Here is a 21,625-nt window from a genome sequence, read left to right as displayed (position 1 = left end):
TTTATTTCTGGGTCCTCTGTTCGGTTCCATTGATCCACCATTCTGTTTCTATGCCAGTACCATGCAGTTTTTAAAACTGTTGCTCTATAGTACAACTTAAGATCAGGGATGGAGATACCTCCAGAAGATCTTTTATTGTAGAGGATTGTTTTAGCAATTCTGGGTTTCTTGTTATTCCATATGAAGTTGAGAATTTTCCTTTCCAGGTCTGTAAAGAATTGTGTTGGTAATTTGATGGGCATTGCATTGAATCTGTAGATTGCTTTTGGTAAGATGGCCATTTTTACTATGTTAATCCTACCAAGCCATGAGAATGGGAGATCTTTCCATCTTCTCATATCTTCTTCTAATTCTTTCTTCAGAGATTTGAAATTTTTTTCATACAAGTCTTTGACTTCCTTGGTTAGGGTTACTCCGAGGTACCTTATGTCATTTGTGGCTATTGTGAAGGGTGTTGTTTCCTTAATTTCTTTCTCAGCCCTTTTGTCTTTTGTATACAGGAGGGCTACTGATTTTTTTGACTTAATTTTGTATCCACCCACTTTGCTGAAGGTGTTTATCAGCTGTAGGAGTTCCTTGTTAGAATTTTTGGGGTCACTCAGGTATACTATCATATCATCTGCAAATAGTGGCACTTTGACTTCTCCCTCTCTGAACTGAATCCCCTTGATCTCCTTTAATTGTCTTATTGCTCTAGCAAGGACTTCAAGATCTATGTTGAAGAGATATGGAGAGAGTGGGCAGCCTTGCCTTATCCCTGATTTCAGTGGGATTGATTTAAGTTTCTCTCCATTTAGTTTGATGTTGGCTACAGGTTTGCTGTATATTGCCTTTACTATGTTTAGGTGAATGCTTGTATCACTGATCTCTCCAGGACTTTAAACATAAACAAATGTTGATTTTTTTATCAAATGCTTTTTAAGTATCTAAGGAGATTATCACATGCTTTTTTTCTTTCAGATTGTTTATATGGTGGAATATGGTGGATTACATTGATGGATTTCTATATATTGAATCACCTCCTCATACCTGGGATGAAGCCTATTTGATCATAGTGGATTATATCTTTGATATGTTCTTGGATTTGGTTTGCAAGTATTTTGTTGAGTAATTTTTTTCATCAATATTCATAAGGGAGATTGGCCTGAAATTCTCTTTCTTTGTTGGGTCTTTGTGAGGTGACTGTGGCTTCATGGAATGAGTTTGGTAATGTTCCTTCTGTTCCTATTTTGTGGAATAGTTTGAAGAGTATGTGCTAGCTCTCCTTTGAAGGTCTGGTAGAATTCTGCTCTGAAACCATCAGGCTGTAAGCTTTTTTTGGATGGGAGACTTTTGATGACAGCTTCTATTTCCTTGGGGGATATAGAAATATTTAATTTATTTCCCATGCATGATTTTATGCATTTGCATGACTACTGAGTTAGGTCTCAAAAAACCCTCAGTAACATCAGGTTTGAGCCCAAGATTGGTTTATTTCCAATGTCTAGATTTCATAGGCAATGCTATTTTTTTCACCAAAAAGAGCAAACTAAGAATATATGAATAGTTTGTGTGTTTGTTGCTGAACATACATAAATACTTACATATTAAGCATATATGAATTTATAAAATTCACACATTTGTGAAATAATCAATTACACTGTAACACTGGCACAATTTTTAAACAGAGTCATGAAGATAAAAAAAATTCTTATAAAAAAAACACGGTATTGGTGTCATTCCTGACACTAGACTGTACCAACAGGTGCTCTTTGAAGGCCAAACTAGCCCTTCCTCTTGGCTCTTCCGGTGATTCTAAGTGGTGCTGAGCCTGGGGTGCTGCTTTGGTTCCTGTCTTCCGGGCTTTCATGTGTTCCCTTCCCACTTGGTTGTTGATCTATCCAGGACAGGGAAGCTACTACCAAGCTAGTTCATTAGAATTCAAATTTTTGTGAAAGGCAAAACTTTGTAGGCATAAATTATTCTAAGATACTCTTGGAAATCCAGTTAGACTCAAAGAATATCCATGACAGAAAAGTCTTCAATGAAAATAAATTCCAAATATGTAAGGGAAATGAATCTAAAGTTAAGTAAAGCCTTTAGAAATGATTTTGGTAACTGCTGTCATCTGTGCGGCTACGTAAGTTCTGAACATAGTGCAAAAGGGAAAATGCAGCCTCCTTGTTCTGACTAGGCTGAGTTTTAAGACAGTGGTGGTGGAAGGGTGACTCGGGAGCAAACCTCCTGAACCCATGGTTCTCAACCTTCCTAATGCTGCCACCCTCTAACACAGTTCCTCATGCTGTGGTGACCTCCAACCATAAAATTACTTTCATTGCTACTTCATAACTGTAATTTTGCTACTGTTATGAATTATAATGAAAATATCCGTGTCTCCCGATATTCTCAGGTGATCCCTGTGAAAGGGTCTTTCAACATCCAAAGGGGTCATGATTCATAGGTGGGTTCGCTGAACTGCCCTGGCCACATGCCCATGAACTGGGTCCTGTTCACAGCAAGAAAACTGTCTCTTTGTTCAGTATGGTGGTGAAGATGCAGAGTCTAGAGCCAGGAGATCTAGGTATAAGTCCTTAGCTTTCTGTGCATTCCCTGAGAGACCAGACACAGACAGGTTTCTGATTTTTCTCTGGGCACCAGTTATTCAATCGTATTGTGGAGGAAAATAATGCTATCAAATTTATAGAATGCAGTGAGCATCAAGTGAAGTCATACATAAAAGTGATATGAACATTGCCCGAACTACTATGTATGTAGTTAGGCTATCCCTGCATGGGGCCAAGGACACACAGCTTGGCCTGTCTTCCCTTTGTTGCCCCATTACCTGGTCTGTGTGACCTTAGACAAACTACATCTCCATGCTTTCTTTCAACTGCACAGCCTGTGGTATGAGCACAGAGCAAAGCCCAAAGCAAGCAGTCAGGCACCCTGCTCTACTCTGATAGGAGATTCACTTAGTTTCAGGCGCCATAGAAAGAAACAGATCGCAGCGGTAACGTGTCTCCAGACGCCAGGCCAGTGTCAAAGAGGGATTCCAGCCAACCCTCGGAGGGAGCTCATTCTGGAGGGACAGCAGTCCCGTGTGCAAGGCCCTGGAGAGCACATAGTGGTCTGGAAGATGACCTGGAGACAGTGCTGCCGTTCTGAGGTGTGGAGGTGGGGAACAAGATCAGCTGTGGAATCACCAACTAGCTAACTGAACAAGTCTTTTCTTGTCACCCAATTGATTTAAAAAAAAAAAAACAAAAAACAAAAACAGTTTATAAACAAACATGCATTTAAATTAGATCCATGTCAGGACTGATTGGGGTCAGATTTGCCCTTCTGTTTTTTTTTTTATTTTGTTTTATTTATTTATTTATTTATTTTTACTACGATAGTACTGGGTTATGAAAGAGCTGTGATTGTGAAATTGAACTCTTCTAGCAGTTTATTCTACAAACAGCCAAGTTCAGTTTTTATGACTATGGCCTTGAAGGAGGCAGAGTTCTGCTCAGGCTGAACTTCAGGGATGGACTTCTGTGACAGGAAGCTGCCTTGAAAAGGCCATGCCGCATCCAGTGACCAGACAGGATGATAGAGTGACCTCTTGCCTGGGTGCCAGAAGAACAAACAGAAGTGACAACACATCTCCAAACACAGGTCACTGGCGCAGAGACCGTCTGGCCAGTCTGAGAACCCATTTGGAAAGGAACAATTCTGAACAGCTCAGGGGCTTACCACAGGCTCCGTGGATACCTTTCATGTAACTGAGAGTGTATGCTGACTCTTTCTGTGCCTTGTCTGTTTCTTGCATCCTGGGCAGCACCCATTTTGCTCCTCCTGTAAACCACTGCTCAGAAAACACCCTTCTTCACAGCTAGCTTTTGAGATGTCCAGACCGCTGAGGATGATGGTCTGGGCTGGTGTGCTTTTTCTCCTTGGAGGTTTTTTGGTAATGCCCAGGAATATTTTGTTGTTGTTGTGAGAGTGGAGTGATGGTATTGGTGTTTACTGCCTGGAAGCTCTGGGTGCCACTCAGTTTCCATAGAACACAGCGAGTCTCCACTGCAGAGGATCATCTGGCCCCGTGTAACAATGCTGAATAATTGTTACATGAGGCCAGATGTATGTTTGCAGATAATGTTTAAGGGAAGCAGAACAGGCCATGACCATGGGCCCCACCATCCCTCCCCAACCTTGTTTCTTTGTCCTGTATCATTGCTGACTCTTGATACCAGCACAGTCCCCATTATCAATTCTAACTGACACCCTAGAAAACATAGGACACTGCCTCTCATTGAAAGTGTTTCTTGAGTGTGGCTTTCTTCTCCACTCATGCTGTCTCTACAAACTCTCCTATCAGCTTAGAGGAAGAGAGTTTCCTGAATAAGCAGTTTCTTTGCTCCTGCTCTTAGCGCTTTATTTTATTTTATTTTATTTTATTTTTTTGTTTCACATCAGGTCAGGCTGAGCCTGTGGTATATAAAGGTGTCACACTTAGCAAATAGTTGAAGTTGTAGGATATGCTGTGCCCTTGAGGCTCAGTGTTGACTCTGAAGAACCAGGCTTGTCACCCACTGGGGCTCCAGCAGCTGGTGACTTCTGTTTATCCACCCCCTTCCAACTACATTGGGAATAGGGTACATATGAGGGTTTCCAATCCAGGCTGTGGAGGTGAGATCAGTAGTCGAAGAAGCTAGACAGGAGTTCTTTTTTTTTTTTTTTCTTTCTTTCTTTTGACACATCAGCTTTAAGTTATCTATTACCTGTTAAGCGAGGAAGGCAGGTGAGAGAAGCGGAGATGCCGCAGAGAGCGGCTGCGCACGAGATGCCCAAGAGTTTGAAGGAAAACCAGCAGCGGGCTGAGTCCAGCAAGCCAAGAAGACAAACTGAGGAGAAGCTGGTTAGTCATGCTTGATGCAGAAGAGAGGTCTCACAGCAAGGTAAGAGCAGAGACACAGACACTGGATCAGATTTAAAAACTCGGAAAATTAAACAAGAGCTGAGCCTGGCACCGCGGGATTACGGAGTCCGAGCCACTCAGGAGGCTGATGCAAACAGCTTCTCAAGTTCAAGGGCCTGACCCAAAATCAATAAGTAAAAAGAAGATTGAGGATGTAGCCCAGAGGTAGAACACCCGCCTGAGCAGGCATAAGGCCATAGGTTCAATCCCCAGTATAGCAGAAAGAGGAGCTGGGGCAGAATGGGGGACGGGGGAGAGGTAGAGAAGGAGACCTAGGCGTGGAGGAGAAAGGTAACTAGCTTGAGCCTCTTGCTCAGCACTGGTAGGAGTTTGCACGTTGGCTGCAGCGCATGGATTAATAGCAGTCTGTTCAAATAAAAATCGCCAAAGGGACACCCATTACCTGCCATCTTCTCACTGTAAAATTGAAAGCCTTGAGATTTCATTGAAAGAGTATATAGAAGGTTTCCCTAGGTAAAAGGGAAGGTGTTGGGAAAAGAGAGCTGACGGGAATGGCCTTTCTCTGCCTGCACTCATGGTCCCTGGAGCCATCTCCTTCGAACATGTACCTTCACCAATGTGGATACGACCTGCTCATGCAGTGCTGCCCCTGGGTGAGCCTCAGTTTACATTAAGTGAGCTGGAGGTCATCAAGGTCCTCTCAGATCCCAGCATTGCACAGACTGGGAATCCATTCCACTTGCCAGCATTTCCAAGCAGCAAGCCAACCCATTCTGCAAGCAGAGCGATCAAAGCAATACATTTCCTTCTTGACTGTGTCCACACTCTTCACAGCATGGGGAAGCTCATCTGAGATCCTTAGGATTTCAGGCTACCTTTATTTTTTGCTAATGATCCCTGACGCTGATTGTGGTTTTGATCATGCAAGCCCAGCAAAGCAGACACTCGGGTCTGTTCTACAGACCGTGAAAAAATCAATCCAGAAAAACCTTGGGTTATATGAGCCTGCTACTCCTCGGTGAATCACATCATGCAATATTTCCTAAAAGATAATGGGTTTCAAAACCCAGCATAAATCTTCAGTGACAGCTTGTCCGTTTGTCATGTTTTCTGGTGGTGGAATTGCAGCAGCTTCAATAAAATCCACTTGGTGGCTGGGTCGTAGATTAGTATCTGATACAATCACGGCCTCAAGACCACAAGAAGTAAAGTGCTGGGGCAGAAAGCAAGTTTGCAATTACTCTCGGGTTCTAGTAACCCTCATACCAAATGTTGGCCCAGAAATTGCTCAAACTTTTAATAAAGTGCAGCATAGTGTAAAGTGATACTATGTTCTTGACATGGAAAACATGATTTCCACACGTGGCTGAGCACGCACAGCACAGTTCACCATAATGCAAAGCAAACTGAGGTTTGCATCGATTGTTGACACCATTTTAACGCTCAGCTTTGTGTTGGAGTCCTTGACACGGATGGGTCCCTCTGTGTTTCTCTTGACTTACTAGAAATATTTTTCCCATGACAAGTAAAATGAAATGATTCCCTGATTAAACAGCTTGGGTGAGTCCTTAGGAGTTAGTTCTGCTTCTCTGTGACAGATGAGTCAGCAAGGTTTACTGAGCCTCTCCTGGGCAGGGGGTTATTTACAGGGTGTTACATGATCCTGCAAGAACAATAACTTGGTGGCCTTCCTAACACATCCACGTTTGGAACTCAGCCACTATTTCTGTCCCTATGCCAGGCTGACACCTAATTCTCTCAATGTTATGGAGAAAGGGAAAGTTGTCTTGACAACTGCTTGGAAAAAGTCAACCAAAGGAATTTACTTAGCTTAAAACTATAGTCTTAGCAGCTCACGGTGGGTCCAACCTCTCCTTGAAATTCAGATTACTGTCTGGCAGCACTTTCTTTTTTCAAATAATGAATCAAAGTATTAAAAGTATAAAATGCAGAACAGCAAGTGTTGGATAAAAAAGAAAGGCACAGAAAGAGCACAGAGAATGATCTCCCTCTCACTCCAATCCCATACATAACCACTGACCCGGTTTCCTGTGTGTACTTCCAGAGATTTTTAAATGCACGGGAAGGAAAAATAGGTAGATGCTTCCTCCCTCCCTCCCTATCAATGTTAATAGCAGCATACCATGAACATTGTCATGAAACAAACGTTACCTCTTGAAGATTCTTGTATGCACACCAGGATTAAAAAAAAAAAAAGTACCTGCCTCCATTTTTTAAATGGCTCCTATCTCCTAATCAATCATGTGGATCAGTTTCTTGTTGGTGGATTGACTTATATCTTTTGGATATTATGTACAGGGTACAAAGGAGAACTTGGCCTAAGTGTCACCTTTCCTTTGTAGTCTATGCTGGTAGGAATAACTGCTGGAATTGGGATCACTGAGGCATGCTAAGTTTTGAGAAGTACCGACAAAGTACTCTCCACAGTGCTGTTTTAAGTACAAACTTTCAGATATTTGATTTTACCAATAAAGACTCAGGGGCCAGATGCTGGGGTGAAAGCCTCCTAGCTCAGAGAAGCAGAAAAAGCACCTAACTGACTTTCCTACTCAGCTCACATCCCATAAGGAAAAGGCTTTTTTCCTTCTCTATGCTGTCTTAAATTCCCTTCAAACTGAATGTTCCTACTTTCTACTTCCTGTGCCTGTCTCTATCCATCCTCTGGACTTCCTCTCACTCTCTATGCTTTTTTCCCCAGGTTCACTTCCTGTCAATCTGGTTGCTGGCTCTGCTTCTTGACCTAGGATTAACTTTGTTTAATCCTGTTTACAGAAAGCTCTTAGATGAAAGGTATGTGCTAGGGCTTAGCCATACCACAAGTACTTGTTTACAGTAAACAGAAAGATCTTGGGTTAAAGGTGTGTGTTAGGGCTGAGCCACAGCAAACAAGGAACAGGCTTTTCCAGTTCACAATCTCAAGGTTCACAATGGGATCAAATATCCTGTAACACCACAGGGTGTACAGATTTCTATCCACAGTGTATGAGAAGGCCTGTAGGTCCAGCCCCACCCAAATAATATGCTATTGGATAAGCTTTTGGACACAGACTTCTATCTCAGTGACTCCTGAGACATGGAAGGACAGGTAAATTAAAAGCACAATGGAACTGGAATACAGGGTTACCTTTCAGTCCAAAGCCTTCCCCCTCAGAGGGTTTGAAAACAACACATAATGGCATGGGAATGGACAGAGGATGACTTGATGTAAATAGAATGTGTTACTGTTTTTTTTTCCGCAGTGTTGCGGATCAGACTTAGGGCCTTGTGCACGTTAGAACAGCTCTCCAGCACTGAGCTGCACCCATGGGAGTGTTGCTTTAATTTAATCTTTATATAAAAAATGTGCTCAAATACTGTTTTGAGTTTCAGGATTTCTTTCCTTCTGTGTCCTGGGCTGATGTTTTTTTTTTTTTTAAACTCATGGTAGTTTCTACATGATAGCCATGGAAAGCCGTACCGGGCTTGCTCCTGTCGTGTGTAAGAGTTCTTTGTTGAATCTCTTGGATGTCTGTGTCTCAGAACCATGCCATCACTTCTTCCAGGCCTTTTTTAATTGTTTGGATGATGGTGACATAAGTGATGCTGTCTTCTCGGGCCTAGTGATGATAGAAATTATTTTTCTTTTCCCATTAACATGTTTCTGAGTTGAGAGCATATTTTGTCATTTTGGACAATAATTTGTTTAATCCAGTTTCTTTTAATTAAAAGTGTTTGTAAGAGGGGACTGGAGAGATGACTCAGTGGTAAGAGCACCGTATATGCTCTTCCGAAGGACCGAGGTTCAATTCCCAGCACCCACATGGCAGCTCACAACTGTCTGTAATACTGATTCCAAGGGATTTGACACCTTCACACTAATGCACATAAAATAAAATAAATTTAATTTAAAAAAGTGTTTGTAAGAAAAATTTAAAAAGATAGTGATTCTTCTGAAAAGTGGATCAAAAGCCTTAAGGTAAGACCCCCAAACTCTGAAACTGTTAGAAGGAGATATTGGTAAAAACATTTCAAAAGGCTTTTTGAAAAGTTCCTGTAGTGCAGGGAACACTTGCAAGAACTGAAAAAAAATCAGGTTACACAAAGTTAAAAGTTTATAGATATAGAGAGGAGACAGCCCAGAGAACAGAAGAAAGCCTTAGCAATTATGCAGCTGACAGAGGAGAGTATTTAGAATCTATAAAGAACATAAAAAAATTAAACACCAAACCCCCAAATCATCTAATAATAGGTGGGCAAACAAACTGAACAAAAGAAGAAATATAAATGGCCAACATACTATGAAACATGCTCAATATTCTTTTTTTTTTTTTTTTTTAATGCAGTTTATTCAGGAACCTTGAACAATCCTCGGACCCTGGGGAAAGCCAGCCCACAGCTTAAATAGCCTCTGGGTAGCCAACCCAGGCGTGCCACGTGGGCAATGCAGATAGGTCACATACATGGAAGCAAGCCAGATCCTCAGTCTTAGCCAAATGTGGAATTGTTCGTGACAGAGAGCACTCACCATCGGGAAGGTGGAAGGTGGAAACCAGCTCCATCTTTAAGGCATAGCATTCCGCAGCTCTCTACAGTTCCCCTTTTTGTTTTAGACGCATCAGGCAAGAGTAGAGGTCTGATCTCTGATATTAGAAATAAATTGGGACTTTGTACCGATGTTCATTTGGGTGTCATCCACCCAAAGAGCATCAGACCCGTCCGATACCTTTTTCTCAGAGGCGGGACCTGGGGCATCAACCCGCATGCAATCAGACATCATGCTCAATATTCTTAGCCACCGAGAAAATGTAAATTAGAACTATATTGAGAGTCCATCTCACTCTGGTCTGAATGGCTATCATGGAGAAAGCAGCTGATTACAGATGCTGCTAAGGATTCATGTGTGTGTGTACAACCTGAAAGCAGAAAAGAGGCTATTTTGGAGGAGCAGAAGGACCGGTGTTATGGTGAAGAAGAGGCAGGGGAGGGTAGTTGGAAAGGTGAATATGAACAACATAAAATAATGCATATGTGTGAAGGTATCACAGTGAAATCAATTATTGTATGCCAGCTGAAAAACTAATTTAAAACAGGATGGATAGTGAGTCTTGAATAGACACAGAATTAGGATCTTCGTAACTCCATTGTTGAGTGTATACTCAGAAGAATTAAAAGCATGCACTTGAACAGATATCTGTAGGCACATTTTTCCAATATAAAAATGTGAGAGTATCCCAACTGCCCACAGATGAATGGATGAACAGATAAACAAAATGTGATATACACAAGGGAGGGGCTCTCATTGCATCAGACAAGAAGGCTGTTTGGCTGCATGCTGTATGTGGATGGACCTGAAGACACTGTACTAAGTTAAATGGATGCTTGCTATATGCTTCTGCTAATGTTAGGATTCTGGAATAATCCAACTAATAGACACAAAAGATAACAACCTGGTTGCCAGGCAGTAGGAATTGCAGGAAATGGGGGAGTCATTGCTTGCTGGATCTGGAGCTTCACTTGCAGAGATGAAAATTTTCTGATATGCATGGTGGCGATGTGTACCCAACAATATGAGTGTATTTAATGCCACTGACCTGCACTTTTAAAATAAAGTGGTCAATTTGATGTTATGTGTACTTGACCACCACAAAAAAGGAAAAGATGGCACATTTTGTCAAATCTATATTGGGCATGCATAAAAGGGGTCATTTGGGCTTCCTCCTGGTCCCAAGACAAGGTGAATTAAGTTAGCAGGTAATCTAATACCGAGTTCTCATATTTCTCAACTTCACCCCTATCAGGTTTGACTTAGTTCTTTCTCAGTGCTGTTGTAGGCGTATGACCGTGTGCCCAGCACCCAGCAGGCAGAGGCAGCACCACAATATCCACTCTGGAGTACAGAGTAAAATCTTACCTCCAAAACTCCCTCCCCAGAAAAGGCAGGGAACAACAGCATTGCTGATTGTATATGATAATATACAGGATTTAAAACTTGAAGTTCATACATGAGATCTTGGCATTCTCCTTCCCCCCTTTCCTTCTCCTTTCCTCCCTCCCTTCTTTCCTTCATCCCTTTATACCAGATCTTGTATCCTTTTCTCATGAGTCTCCTCTCCTTCCTTCTGATCTTAGTCTATCAGATCACATCAGGAGTGGCTGCATTGTCATCTTCTGTGGCCTCATAAGGCTGCTCCCCCCTCAGGGGGAGGTGATCAAAGAGCAGGCCAATCAGATTATGTCAGAGGCAGTCCCTCTTCCCATTACTATGTAACCCTCTTGGACACTAAACTGCCTTGGGGTACATCTGTGTTCTAGGTTATTTCCATGCCTGGTACTTGTTTGGAGTATGAGTCTCTGGGAAGACCCCTGTGTTCAAAATTTCTGGTTCTGTTGCTCTCCTTGTGGGGTTCTTGTCTTCTCCTGATCTTACTATTTCCCACTTCTTACATAAGATTCCATGCACTCTGTCCAATCGTTGGCCATAAGTCTCAGCATCTGCTTTGATAGTCTGCAGGGCAGAGCCTTTCAAAGGCCCTCTGGGGCAGGTTTCTAGGTTGTTTCCTGTTTTCTTCTTCTGATGTCCATTCTCTTTGCCTTTCAGGATGGGGATTGAGCATGTGACAACACATGCTGGAGAGGTTGTGGAGAAAGGGGAACCCTCCTCCACTGCTGGTGGGAATGTAAACTTGTACAACCACTCTGGAAATCAATCTGGCGCTTTCTCAGACAACTAGGAATAGCGCTTTCTCAAGATCCAGCCATACCACTCCTAAGCGTATATCCAAAAGAGGCTCAAGTACACAATAAGGACATTTGCTCAACCATGTTTGTAGCAGCTTTATTTGTAATAGCCAGAAGCTGGAAAGAGCCCAGATGCCCCTCAACTGAAGAATGGATGCAGAAATTGTGGTATATCTACACAATGGAATATTACTCTGCAATGAAAAATAAGGAAATCATGAAATTTGCAGGTAAATGGTGGGACCTGGAAAGGATCATCCTGAGTGAGCTGTCCCAGAAGCAGAAAGACACACACGGTATATACTCACTCATATAGACATATAACATACGATAAACCTACTAAAATCTGACTAAAATGTTCAGATGGAAATTTTTAATAAGGGAAAAGATATGCTCTGTCCCGACCATGCACAGACTCTTGTCCTTATTCCCCAAATAACACAGCATAAGGACAGTTCCCACCACACTCCCAGTGTATTCTATATTATAAATAATCTAGACATGATTTAAACTACACTGAAGGATTTCCATAGGTTGTATCCAAATACTCCTTTATTTTCTCTGAAGGATTTGAGCATTGGTCAGTCACTGACGGATGTTGAGGATATACTGTGTGGAACCCATTCAAATTCTTTTCCAGGGGATTAGCTACAAGAGCCAGACACTAATGTGGGTTTTGGAATACGCTGGCTTAGTGTAATTATAAATGTACATAAACGGGTGATTCATGAGCTTTCAAATTATACATCTGCATTTAATTTTATGTTGAAGTGTTTTTAAATCCTCAGAAAATGATGTTACCAAATGTTTCTGGCTCATTGAATGTTCTATTTTTTAAAAAGTCTTAATCAAAGGCAAAGACTCATCCAACACCTTCACATAAAATTTGATGAGCGGGAGATACTTTCTTGTAATGTAAATACATTGGGCTGAAGGAACTCAGGGAGAAACGTCTTGAATTTTAAACACAATAACCCTCCAAATGGATTGTTGCTGTTTGGATTTCTCCTTAAACAGGCTGCAAGAAAAGAGCAGGAAGTGATTGTGACACAATCCTAAGGGCAGGGTAGGCCATCCTGTTATCAACCTCTCCCACCCCCACTGTGCACTTTAACCTCTTGCCAAGGTAAGATCCTTTTTGGCCTTCGCTGGCCAAAATGATCTGGTTGCAGAGAGAAATTCAAGCAAGCGTTTTGCCACTGGGTGGCACACTTGGAAGTCTGGAGAGAGATCCGGCCTGTGAAGGAGCCCCTCTCAGGCAGGGATCTATAAACACTGGAACTGCTGCCTGTCCTGGTCGCTTTCTCTTCAGGACTGTTTATAAAACGGAGGAAGTCCGTGGCTTTTCAAAGCGTGTGGGTTTCATTCTGGAAGTCTTTCTGTTGTGATTATATGAAATTAACTAGAGCTTCCTCCCCACCGCCCTGCCCTTAAAGTTTATCTTCCTTTTGATCTGAGAATTCCAAGTAGTGAAGCCTGACGTAGGTTTCGGATATGGTCATGAACTTGTGGACAGAAAAAGTGGCAACTATGTTCTGTCATCGTTCTCTATTCCTAGAGGTGTAGTCTGGTAGGTACTGGCTACCTGTGGCTATTTTAAGTTAATTAACATTCAGCGAATTAAAAACTTGGACTCTGAAAAGCCCAATATGGTAGCACTCACATTGTACAAAGCAGATAACGGTGCTACCCTCACAGAAAGTTCAGAAGATAGAAAAGATGATAATCTGTCCACTCCACCCAAGGACACTGCGAGCCCAACTTCAGGTCTGTAGTACCAGATGCCGGAGAGGCTGAGACAGGAGGACCACATGCTTTATTTAGGCCTTCTGTGATGTGATGGTGAATCTTCATTATTAACCTGACTAGATTCAGAATCAACGTGGAAACACGCGTCTGACTGTTTATGCGGCTGTTCCCAGAAAGATTTAATTGAAGAAGAAAGAGGCACCCTGAAGGCGGCGGGTACCACCAGCAGCGGAAGGGCGGGGCCGGGCTGCCTAAGGGAGCATGCTGAGCATGCGCATCATCTGTCTGCCGCCTGACTGCAGAAGCCATCTGACCAGCAGCATCTCGAATTCTTGACGTCAGGCTTTTCACTACGATGGACAATGACCTGCCAACTGTGAGTAAACCATTCCTTTCTTAAGTTACTTCTGTCACAATGAGAAAAGTAAGGAGTTTATTAGGCAGAGCAAGGTCAAAGCCAGCTGGAGTAGCAGTGAGACCCTGCCTCAAAATAGAAATACGAAAAGTTCTTGGAATGTAGCTTGAAGGGAGGACACTTACCTAGCATTTATAAGGCTCTAGGGTTCAATCGTAGTACGGGGTGGAGGCGGGGGGGGGAGGTGAAAGATCTCACTGTACATTTGCTTAATATTTAAACTGTGTTGATAGACACATTTTCACTCCTGTCATACTGTGTTTCCAGAAGTGTCAGAGCCATAGTGGGCTAAGATATAGACTTTGGGTAATAAGTGTGATTGGCAAAATTACCTTCAAGTCAAATGTACATGTTGCATAATAATCAGTCCTGAGTCGGTATCACCAGGATTTGGGTAGCAAATACATCAGGTGTTTCTGATCCCTCCAGGTCCATCTTTGGGTCTCACGATCCTGACCCCTGTCATATCTGCTATCTATTTTGTTTTTCGTGCTCTTTTTTGTTGTTGCTCTGTTTTGTTTCTAACCTTGACTGTTTCACTTCAGTCCAGCAGAGAGAGCAGCTCATGGCCCTTAGCTCTCCCGGGTTGCTTGGAGTGCTTCCCTATGCCCCCATTCAGAATATCATACTTACCTGCTGAGTGACTGGACTGTAAGGACATAATTTTCCTCAGAAGTTTTATCACATTAACACGGCATTAAGAGAGGACAGCCTCTCTTAATGAAGATATCGGGTAATGGTGAAAAAATGAAGATATCGGGTAATGGTGTAATTTCTTAGCTGAGATACTGTCCATTTTCAGGATTATAGATAGATCTGATTCTACACTCATTGAATATGTTTGTGTGTCCACCCTGGTGCTTGGTATCTATGGATTCAAAAATATATCAAAAAATGTTTCTGGTGTGGGGGCCTACATGCTAGGAAAAATGAATGCATATTTGAGCAAAAAAACCCACTCAGAATTTGGTTTGCCAAGAGATGGAACTGGGGATGGTGTGGATGGAAATTAGTTGAGTATTATTTTCTAATGATGACACAGATTTTACAAGAGATAGAATCCAATCTTATTATTTTAAAGACTTCCTTTCTCTTTCTCTAGATAGCAGTTATGAAGTAAGATAACACATTCAATTCTTTTTAAGGGTTTCTGGAAAATTCTGGCATCCCGGGCTAGCTCCTTAAATAGCGTTTCTCAAAATGTGACCCAGAGATAACCACCTGAGGGAATTCGTGTTCTCTGGCTCTGTCCTTACTCTACTCAGTGACTAAGTTTGAGGCCTGACCCGCGGTGTGTTAGCAAACCCTTAGCTTCAGGGACTCAGATATGTTCAGAATTTGAGTATCCCTGCTGTGGAGCTTTCTGGTTCAGAGTGTGGCCTTAGGTTTGCTCTTTCAAAGGCTCTCTAGATGGTTCTAATGTGCAGAGAGATATGAGAACCCTGCTCTGGGAAATAAGTTACCTCGGGTTCCCTTTGGATGGGGAACTGTTCAGGTTGGTAGGAGATCAGAGAAGCATTTGTTTTAGCTAATCACTCCACTGTGATCTGTCTGGGAAGGAGTTTTACCATACGTGAGGGACAGCATCCACTGGTTTTGATCGAAGTGTACCCAGTGGAAAATAATCGCTTCCCCAAGGCCGCTACTCAAACATTCATGCTCAAACACATCCTCTATGGATTTTGTCAAATACGGTTTCTGAGTCAGTGGGGCCAGAGTTGAGATTAGGAAGTTCCAACAAGCTCTCTGGTGCTGGCCGTGGAACATTTGTGTGGTGAATTAAAAATTAGAACTGCTCTATTTCTCCCACTCAACAATTATTGAAAAAAAGAGGCCATGGGCTTGAAAGAGAGTGAGGAGGGGTTTATGGAGTGTTTGGAGGGAGGAAATGGAAAGGGGAAATGATGCAAATAGATTATAATCTCGAAACAAACAACAAAGCAACAACTTTAGGCCTAACCTTGGATCTACTGAATTAGGAGATGAATTTTAAGAGACTCTCCAGTGTCCAGAGGTGCTCTATGCTTTTGATAGAATAAAGCAAGTATCCAAGTTTCTAGAAGATACTATATGTAAATTTTAGTTGTTTTATATAGTCCAAAAGAGGAGGATCCAGAAGGCACATTAGGAAATGGTTTGTTTGGGGCTGGGGAAATGGCTCAGCCTATGAAGTGCCTGCTGGACAAGCATCAGAGCCTGAGTCTGAATCCCCAGTACCCATGTGAAAGCCTAATGTGTGGTGGCACATGTGTCTAATCTTATCATGGGGGGGGGTAGGCAGGAGACAGAGGAATTCCAGGGGCTCCCTGGGCACCCAGCCCTCATAGTATATCAGTGATCTCTGGATTCAGTGAGAGACCCTCCTCAAGAACGAAGGTGGAGCTTGGTAGAAGATACCAGTCTCAGACTCTGTAGCACACCGAAGAGAGAGAGTAGAAGGAGAGGGACACACACACACACACACACACACACACACGTGTAGTAGAGAGGGGAACAGAGACACTCAGATACAGAGATACAGGGACAGGGAGAGGATGTGTTTAGATTTAGCACTTATCTGTTACCTTAAGACAGAATATTTTTAGTGATTTTTCTAAATAGACAAAGTTAGTTAAGACAGGCCTTCACTTATTTGCTGCTTCAGAAAGTGCTGAGAGATTGAGTGGTAAAACACTTTCATTGCCCCATTAAGAATATATTTAAATTACTGATGCATCACTGGAAAATTAATTTGATAATAAATGTAGTGTGTTGTTTAACTAAACACAAAGAAATGTAGCATTTCAACATTCCAATGTACCACATTAAAATATTAATTTTCAAGTTTTGAGGCAGCAAATTCAAAGAAACTGCTTATGTCTCATCATGTGACATATTTCATTAACAGCTTGAAAATTTGGAGTCTCTGTGTCAATTTTTCATTTCTACTCAGAAGAAATGCAAACTGCAGTTATTCCAAAAATTCAACATCGATATAATTCTCTTTATGAATAACACATATTAAAAATCTGTCTTAGTTTGAATGATTCATATATGTCAATCAAAGCCTTTGATAAACTTTAATGCTCTTTTAGTTGTATTTATTTTTAAAATATCAAACAATATAGACTATTGTGAACTCGGTAAGGTCATTTTTAATATAATGAATTCATAGGATTCATAGCTGGAAGAGATAGCAGATTTTGAATCCAGTCATTTCACTTAATAGATGAGGAAACAGCTAGAAAAACCCCAACGGTCAAGCTTTAGCTCTTGATGGGCTGAGGCCTAGAAAGGCAGACAGAGGCTTAGGGGCTGTGCCCGCCCCCACACTCCGGGGTGGGGGAGGGTGAAGCTTCTCACCTTCCAAGGAGGCAGAGGCTGGCCCTCCCTCCAGGAGAGAGGAAAGCCTTCAAAGCTCTGCCTTTAAAGGCCAATGTGGAAAATCACTTTTGGAGAACCTAAACCCACATCTGTTTGGCTTTGGACCCACAAGAATTACAGAAATCACCTCTTCTTTGCCCACCAATTATGGTGATTAAATTACTATAAAAATCAAACTTGAAAGAGAGCGTGGTTCTACCAGATGACGGCGGTGGAAGGGGCTGCTCCCCCCGCCCCCCCCCCCCCATAGTTCTAAATGGCTAGTCCCAGTCTTAGAATGAATCGCAGCTTGTCTTATCCAAATGCATACACAGTATGTGTTTAGTAAGCGGACCTATGGAGGTCCTTAGTGGTTTCGGTAAGTGCCATTAGACTAGTCCAATTCATAAGCACGACGTTTGAGGCCACATGAAATTTAGGCCCTCAGATTTTGGCACAGTCAGCTAAAACACAACAGAAAAACAGAGTAGCATGCCATTATGATTTCATTTCACTACAAGAAAGAATCCATTAAACATTCTTCTAAAACACTGTAACAATAAATCAGGAGGGAGGGCTTACCCAGCCGGGTTCTAGCCGGTGCTCAGGCACCCTTATGTTCAGAGCCGGTGCTCTGAGGGTCTCTAGCTTGGCCATATGTAAGAATACACCAACACCCTGTAAATGGTCTTCCGATTAGGCTGTTTGACACAAATATTTGCGTGCTCGTGGAAGATGAATAGGAACTGTATACTGTGTTGGGACTTCTACGAGTCTGTAAAAGAATAGGATTGATAGAAATATCCAGTTTGCCTCCAATGGCCAATTTCTCACTGTCTAAAATCTTATGGAACCAATCCAACACATACACAAATGTGTATGTATTTAACTTAGGATTATTGCGAATAAGAACTTGAGAAATGTGGACCCGATTAATGCTAACTCCATTTTATAGTATTTTTTTGCATGAGTGTTCGAAATAAAATTTAAACACATGTAAAGAATCTACGCAATTTAATTTTCGTTGACAGTGGAAAGAAATATAGTTTAGAAAATTAATAAAAATCAGACAGTATTGCTGAGAACAACTCCGTTTTGACCCACTCCTATGTTAATATTCAATACAGTGTTATAATTCAAATGTGTAAACAGTATATTTATAGTTAAGGAAAGCTAGGGCAGACGCAGGCTCCAGGCTGCTCGCTGCACTTTGTTTTAATCTAGAAGTCTTCTATTAAAGATGTGAGCACACGCCTTGCTCAGCCATGATCAGAGAAGCTCCTGCAGCAGATAGTAATACAGAGACCCACAGCCAGACGTTGTACAAAGAACGAGAGACCTTGCAGCATTTAACTCTAAATGAGATGTCTCTCTCAAACCCTTCCCTTGGGGCTCAGGGAACCCTGTGAAAGGGGAGGCAGAAAGAGTGTGAAAACCAGAGAGGGTGGAGGACATCAAGAAACAGGCCCTCTCAGGCAGCATGATCAAAGCTCATATCAGCTCACAGAGATGGAATGGAGCAGCACGCACAGGGCCTGCAGGAGTCTATGCCAGGTCCTCTGTGTATGTATTATGGCTTCCAGTTTAGTGTTTGTATGGGGTTCATGAGTGTGCAGATGAGTGGCTCTCTGGTTCTGAGGCAGCATGAACAGGGTCTGCATGGGTCTGTTACCAGATGGGGTCCCAGGACTGAGAGGGGAAGTGGACACAAGCCTCCATTTCTAACACAAAAGCTATCTCCAGTTGATCACTGTTTGCAAAGGAAACGTTAGGGTTTTTTTGTTTTGTTTTTTAGCTTTGGAAAATGTGCATCTATTTGCAGTTTGTCCTCTGCTATAAAATACAAAGATCTGAAATCCCAGTTTTGTCCTAGGCACGCCCTAGAAATACTTAGCATCTCTTTCAGTGAAGCTCTTAAAATTCACATCTATAGCTTCTCCTGTTCTTCTGGGTTAGGACAGGTTTTATGTTAATCTTCATGCTGGGATGCAATTTAGAATCCTCTCCTTCGCTTGCTCATTTCTTGTGGTTTTGGATCCTCTTTTATAGTCTCCCTGAATCTCATCCTCTTCCTCTCCTCCTTTTCTATCTCTGCCCCCTTGCCCTACAGCCCCCCTCTCCTTTCTCTCTCTTTTGTCTACTCACAGGACATCCAAGAAAGCCTGTTGTCAAATGCAGAACAACAGAAGGCTGGTCTTGAGGCCAGGCTACTCTTTCCTCAGTATCAGAGCTGTCGTCAACTCTATCCAGGCTTTCTTGGGACTTATCAATCTGTAGCTCCATAAAGATGCTACAGGATTTTTTTAGGACTGGGTAGGTCCCCTGCCTGCAGCTGTGGTCTTCTCTTTTGTCATTCTTGGTTAGATACAGTAAAGGGAAGATTGTCACTGCACGAGGAAATTGGCTGATACACAGTAGTGTCTTGAATAAAGAATGCCCTCTAGTTGAGTTGAGACATTCAACCTTCAAGGGAACCTTGTTAATACTCAGAACATTTCAAAGGGAGGATGGTTATAACTCATGAATTAAACAACTCAGGAGTTTCAGGAAGTCCCTAAAACAGACCAGATAGGCTAGGCTTCTCCCTCCCCAAGTTTATATAAACAGTAAGGACTGCTGAGAGACACTTTCTGACCAGGTAAGCTACCTGGAAGAGATATTCTCCAGCCTGTTGAGCTGCTTGCAAGTTGTGCAGTGAGCTCCAGCTTTCCACCTTTTGTGCACTTTCACCATGCCACTGGAATGTGCCGCCATGCTGGAGTGGGCTTTGCTGATACAGCTGCCTTTGAGTCACTTCTGCTCCTGTTAAGTAACCCATCACCCATATTTCTATAAGTAACCCCAATAAACTCATTGGTTCATCAGCTGGACTTTGGTAGTATCCTGACTGTTTTATTCAGTCAGTTCCCTAGCTGAGATTTGTAGTTGTTGGTTCACATTTCCCCAGGAATACACATGCGTTTCTCACGTGTATTCACCCATCACGTTTCTCAAGTGACTCACCCATCCTATGTTCCATCCTCTCTCACTTAGCTTTTGCCTCCACTGACAGCATCATCTGTTTGCTTGCTTTACAGATGCCCTTATTTTATTTCATCTATTTCGTTCATTGTGCTCACTTACTTGTTAATTAGTTCAAGTAACACATTTTTATCATAAGCTAACGGAAATAATATAGCAGTGTCTAAGGTTTTCTCGGAGATACCAAGTGTAAGGATGCTTTGTATTATCTATCTAGATATGACTTCACATATAAGATAGCTTGTATGTTTATGTATATACCATATATGTATGGGCATATACATGTATTTTTAAAAAATATCTCGCTATTTAAAGATAGAACACTGTTCTTTATAACTTGTTTTATCTGGTAGTCTGCCGCTATTAGCATTTTAGGTTGATCTCTGTTTTTCATTTCATAGTCAGTGTTGTAGCAGTGTTTGTATGTAAGTATCTTTGTGTTGCCTATTTGGGAAAGCCACACTCTTTTCTGGGCTCAAGCTATAGTCAGTCACGTGCCATTTGGTGTGACACTATTCATGCCTGAGCAGAAAACCCAAAGCTGTGACATGAATATGTGTTGTACTAGCTACAGAATACTCAACACTCTTTAGGCCCCTCTCTTGTATATTGCATCTCCCAGAAGAGGACTTGGAGGTTTTTCAGGGACCGTAGCCTGTAGACCATAGCATATACCTCTGAGAAGGCTGGCTCTCACCCTGCCAGACTTCCAGACATCACCCAGCTACTCTCCTTCTGCCTCTTCAACTGTTTCACAAGGTTGTTGATGTCCTCCAGGACAAAGATCCCGATCCCAGGCAGATTCTAAAGGGGGTATGGAAAAGGAGCCATGTCTGTACATGTAGATGCAATTTCATAGGTGGTGAAAGGGGTTCACAGACACATGAAAAGTGTCAGGAGGTTGTTTGGAGGGAGTATCTACCAGATGGTAAACTTAGCTTTTCTTGCTCTTTGCAGTGTAAATGTGGCATGAACAGCTTCAGGCTGTTTGGGTAAAAACCACCCTTTTTTTCTTTTTAACTTCATTGTTTGCTCTTAAACCGGACACAGTGTTGCACGAAAGATTAATTTTTAGCAGGCAAAAAGACGGATGCCAAGTGCCCTTACTACTCCCAAATATCCCGCAGTGCAGGCAGGCATTGCTTAGTACATGACACCAACACCCATTCAGAGCTGGCACTTCATGAGTCCCTCCAGAATCTCTGTTCAAATGTAATCCTCACTGTACGGTACTGAAGTGGGGCTTTAGCAGGTGATTAGATTCCATAGTGTGAAGCGGTCACTGTGTTTTTGAAGGGGGTGGTTTGCCCCTTCGGTATCTCGTACCATATGAAGCCACGGTACCTGTCATTTCTGGGATTGTGGCAGCAGGTTGGCATTTGGGAAGGAGAAACCGGATGCCGTGCTAGATATTGAACTTTGTGACAGTTGCTAGTCTCTGAAACTGTGAGAAATAA

The sequence above is a fragment of the Meriones unguiculatus genome, chromosome 3 (assembly GCF_030254825.1).
Source record: "Meriones unguiculatus strain TT.TT164.6M chromosome 3, Bangor_MerUng_6.1, whole genome shotgun sequence".
NCBI classification, from domain to species: Eukaryota; Metazoa; Chordata; class Mammalia; order Rodentia; family Muridae; genus Meriones; species Meriones unguiculatus.
The sequence above is the reverse complement of the archived record's forward strand: the minus strand, read 5'-3'. Positions refer to the sequence as shown.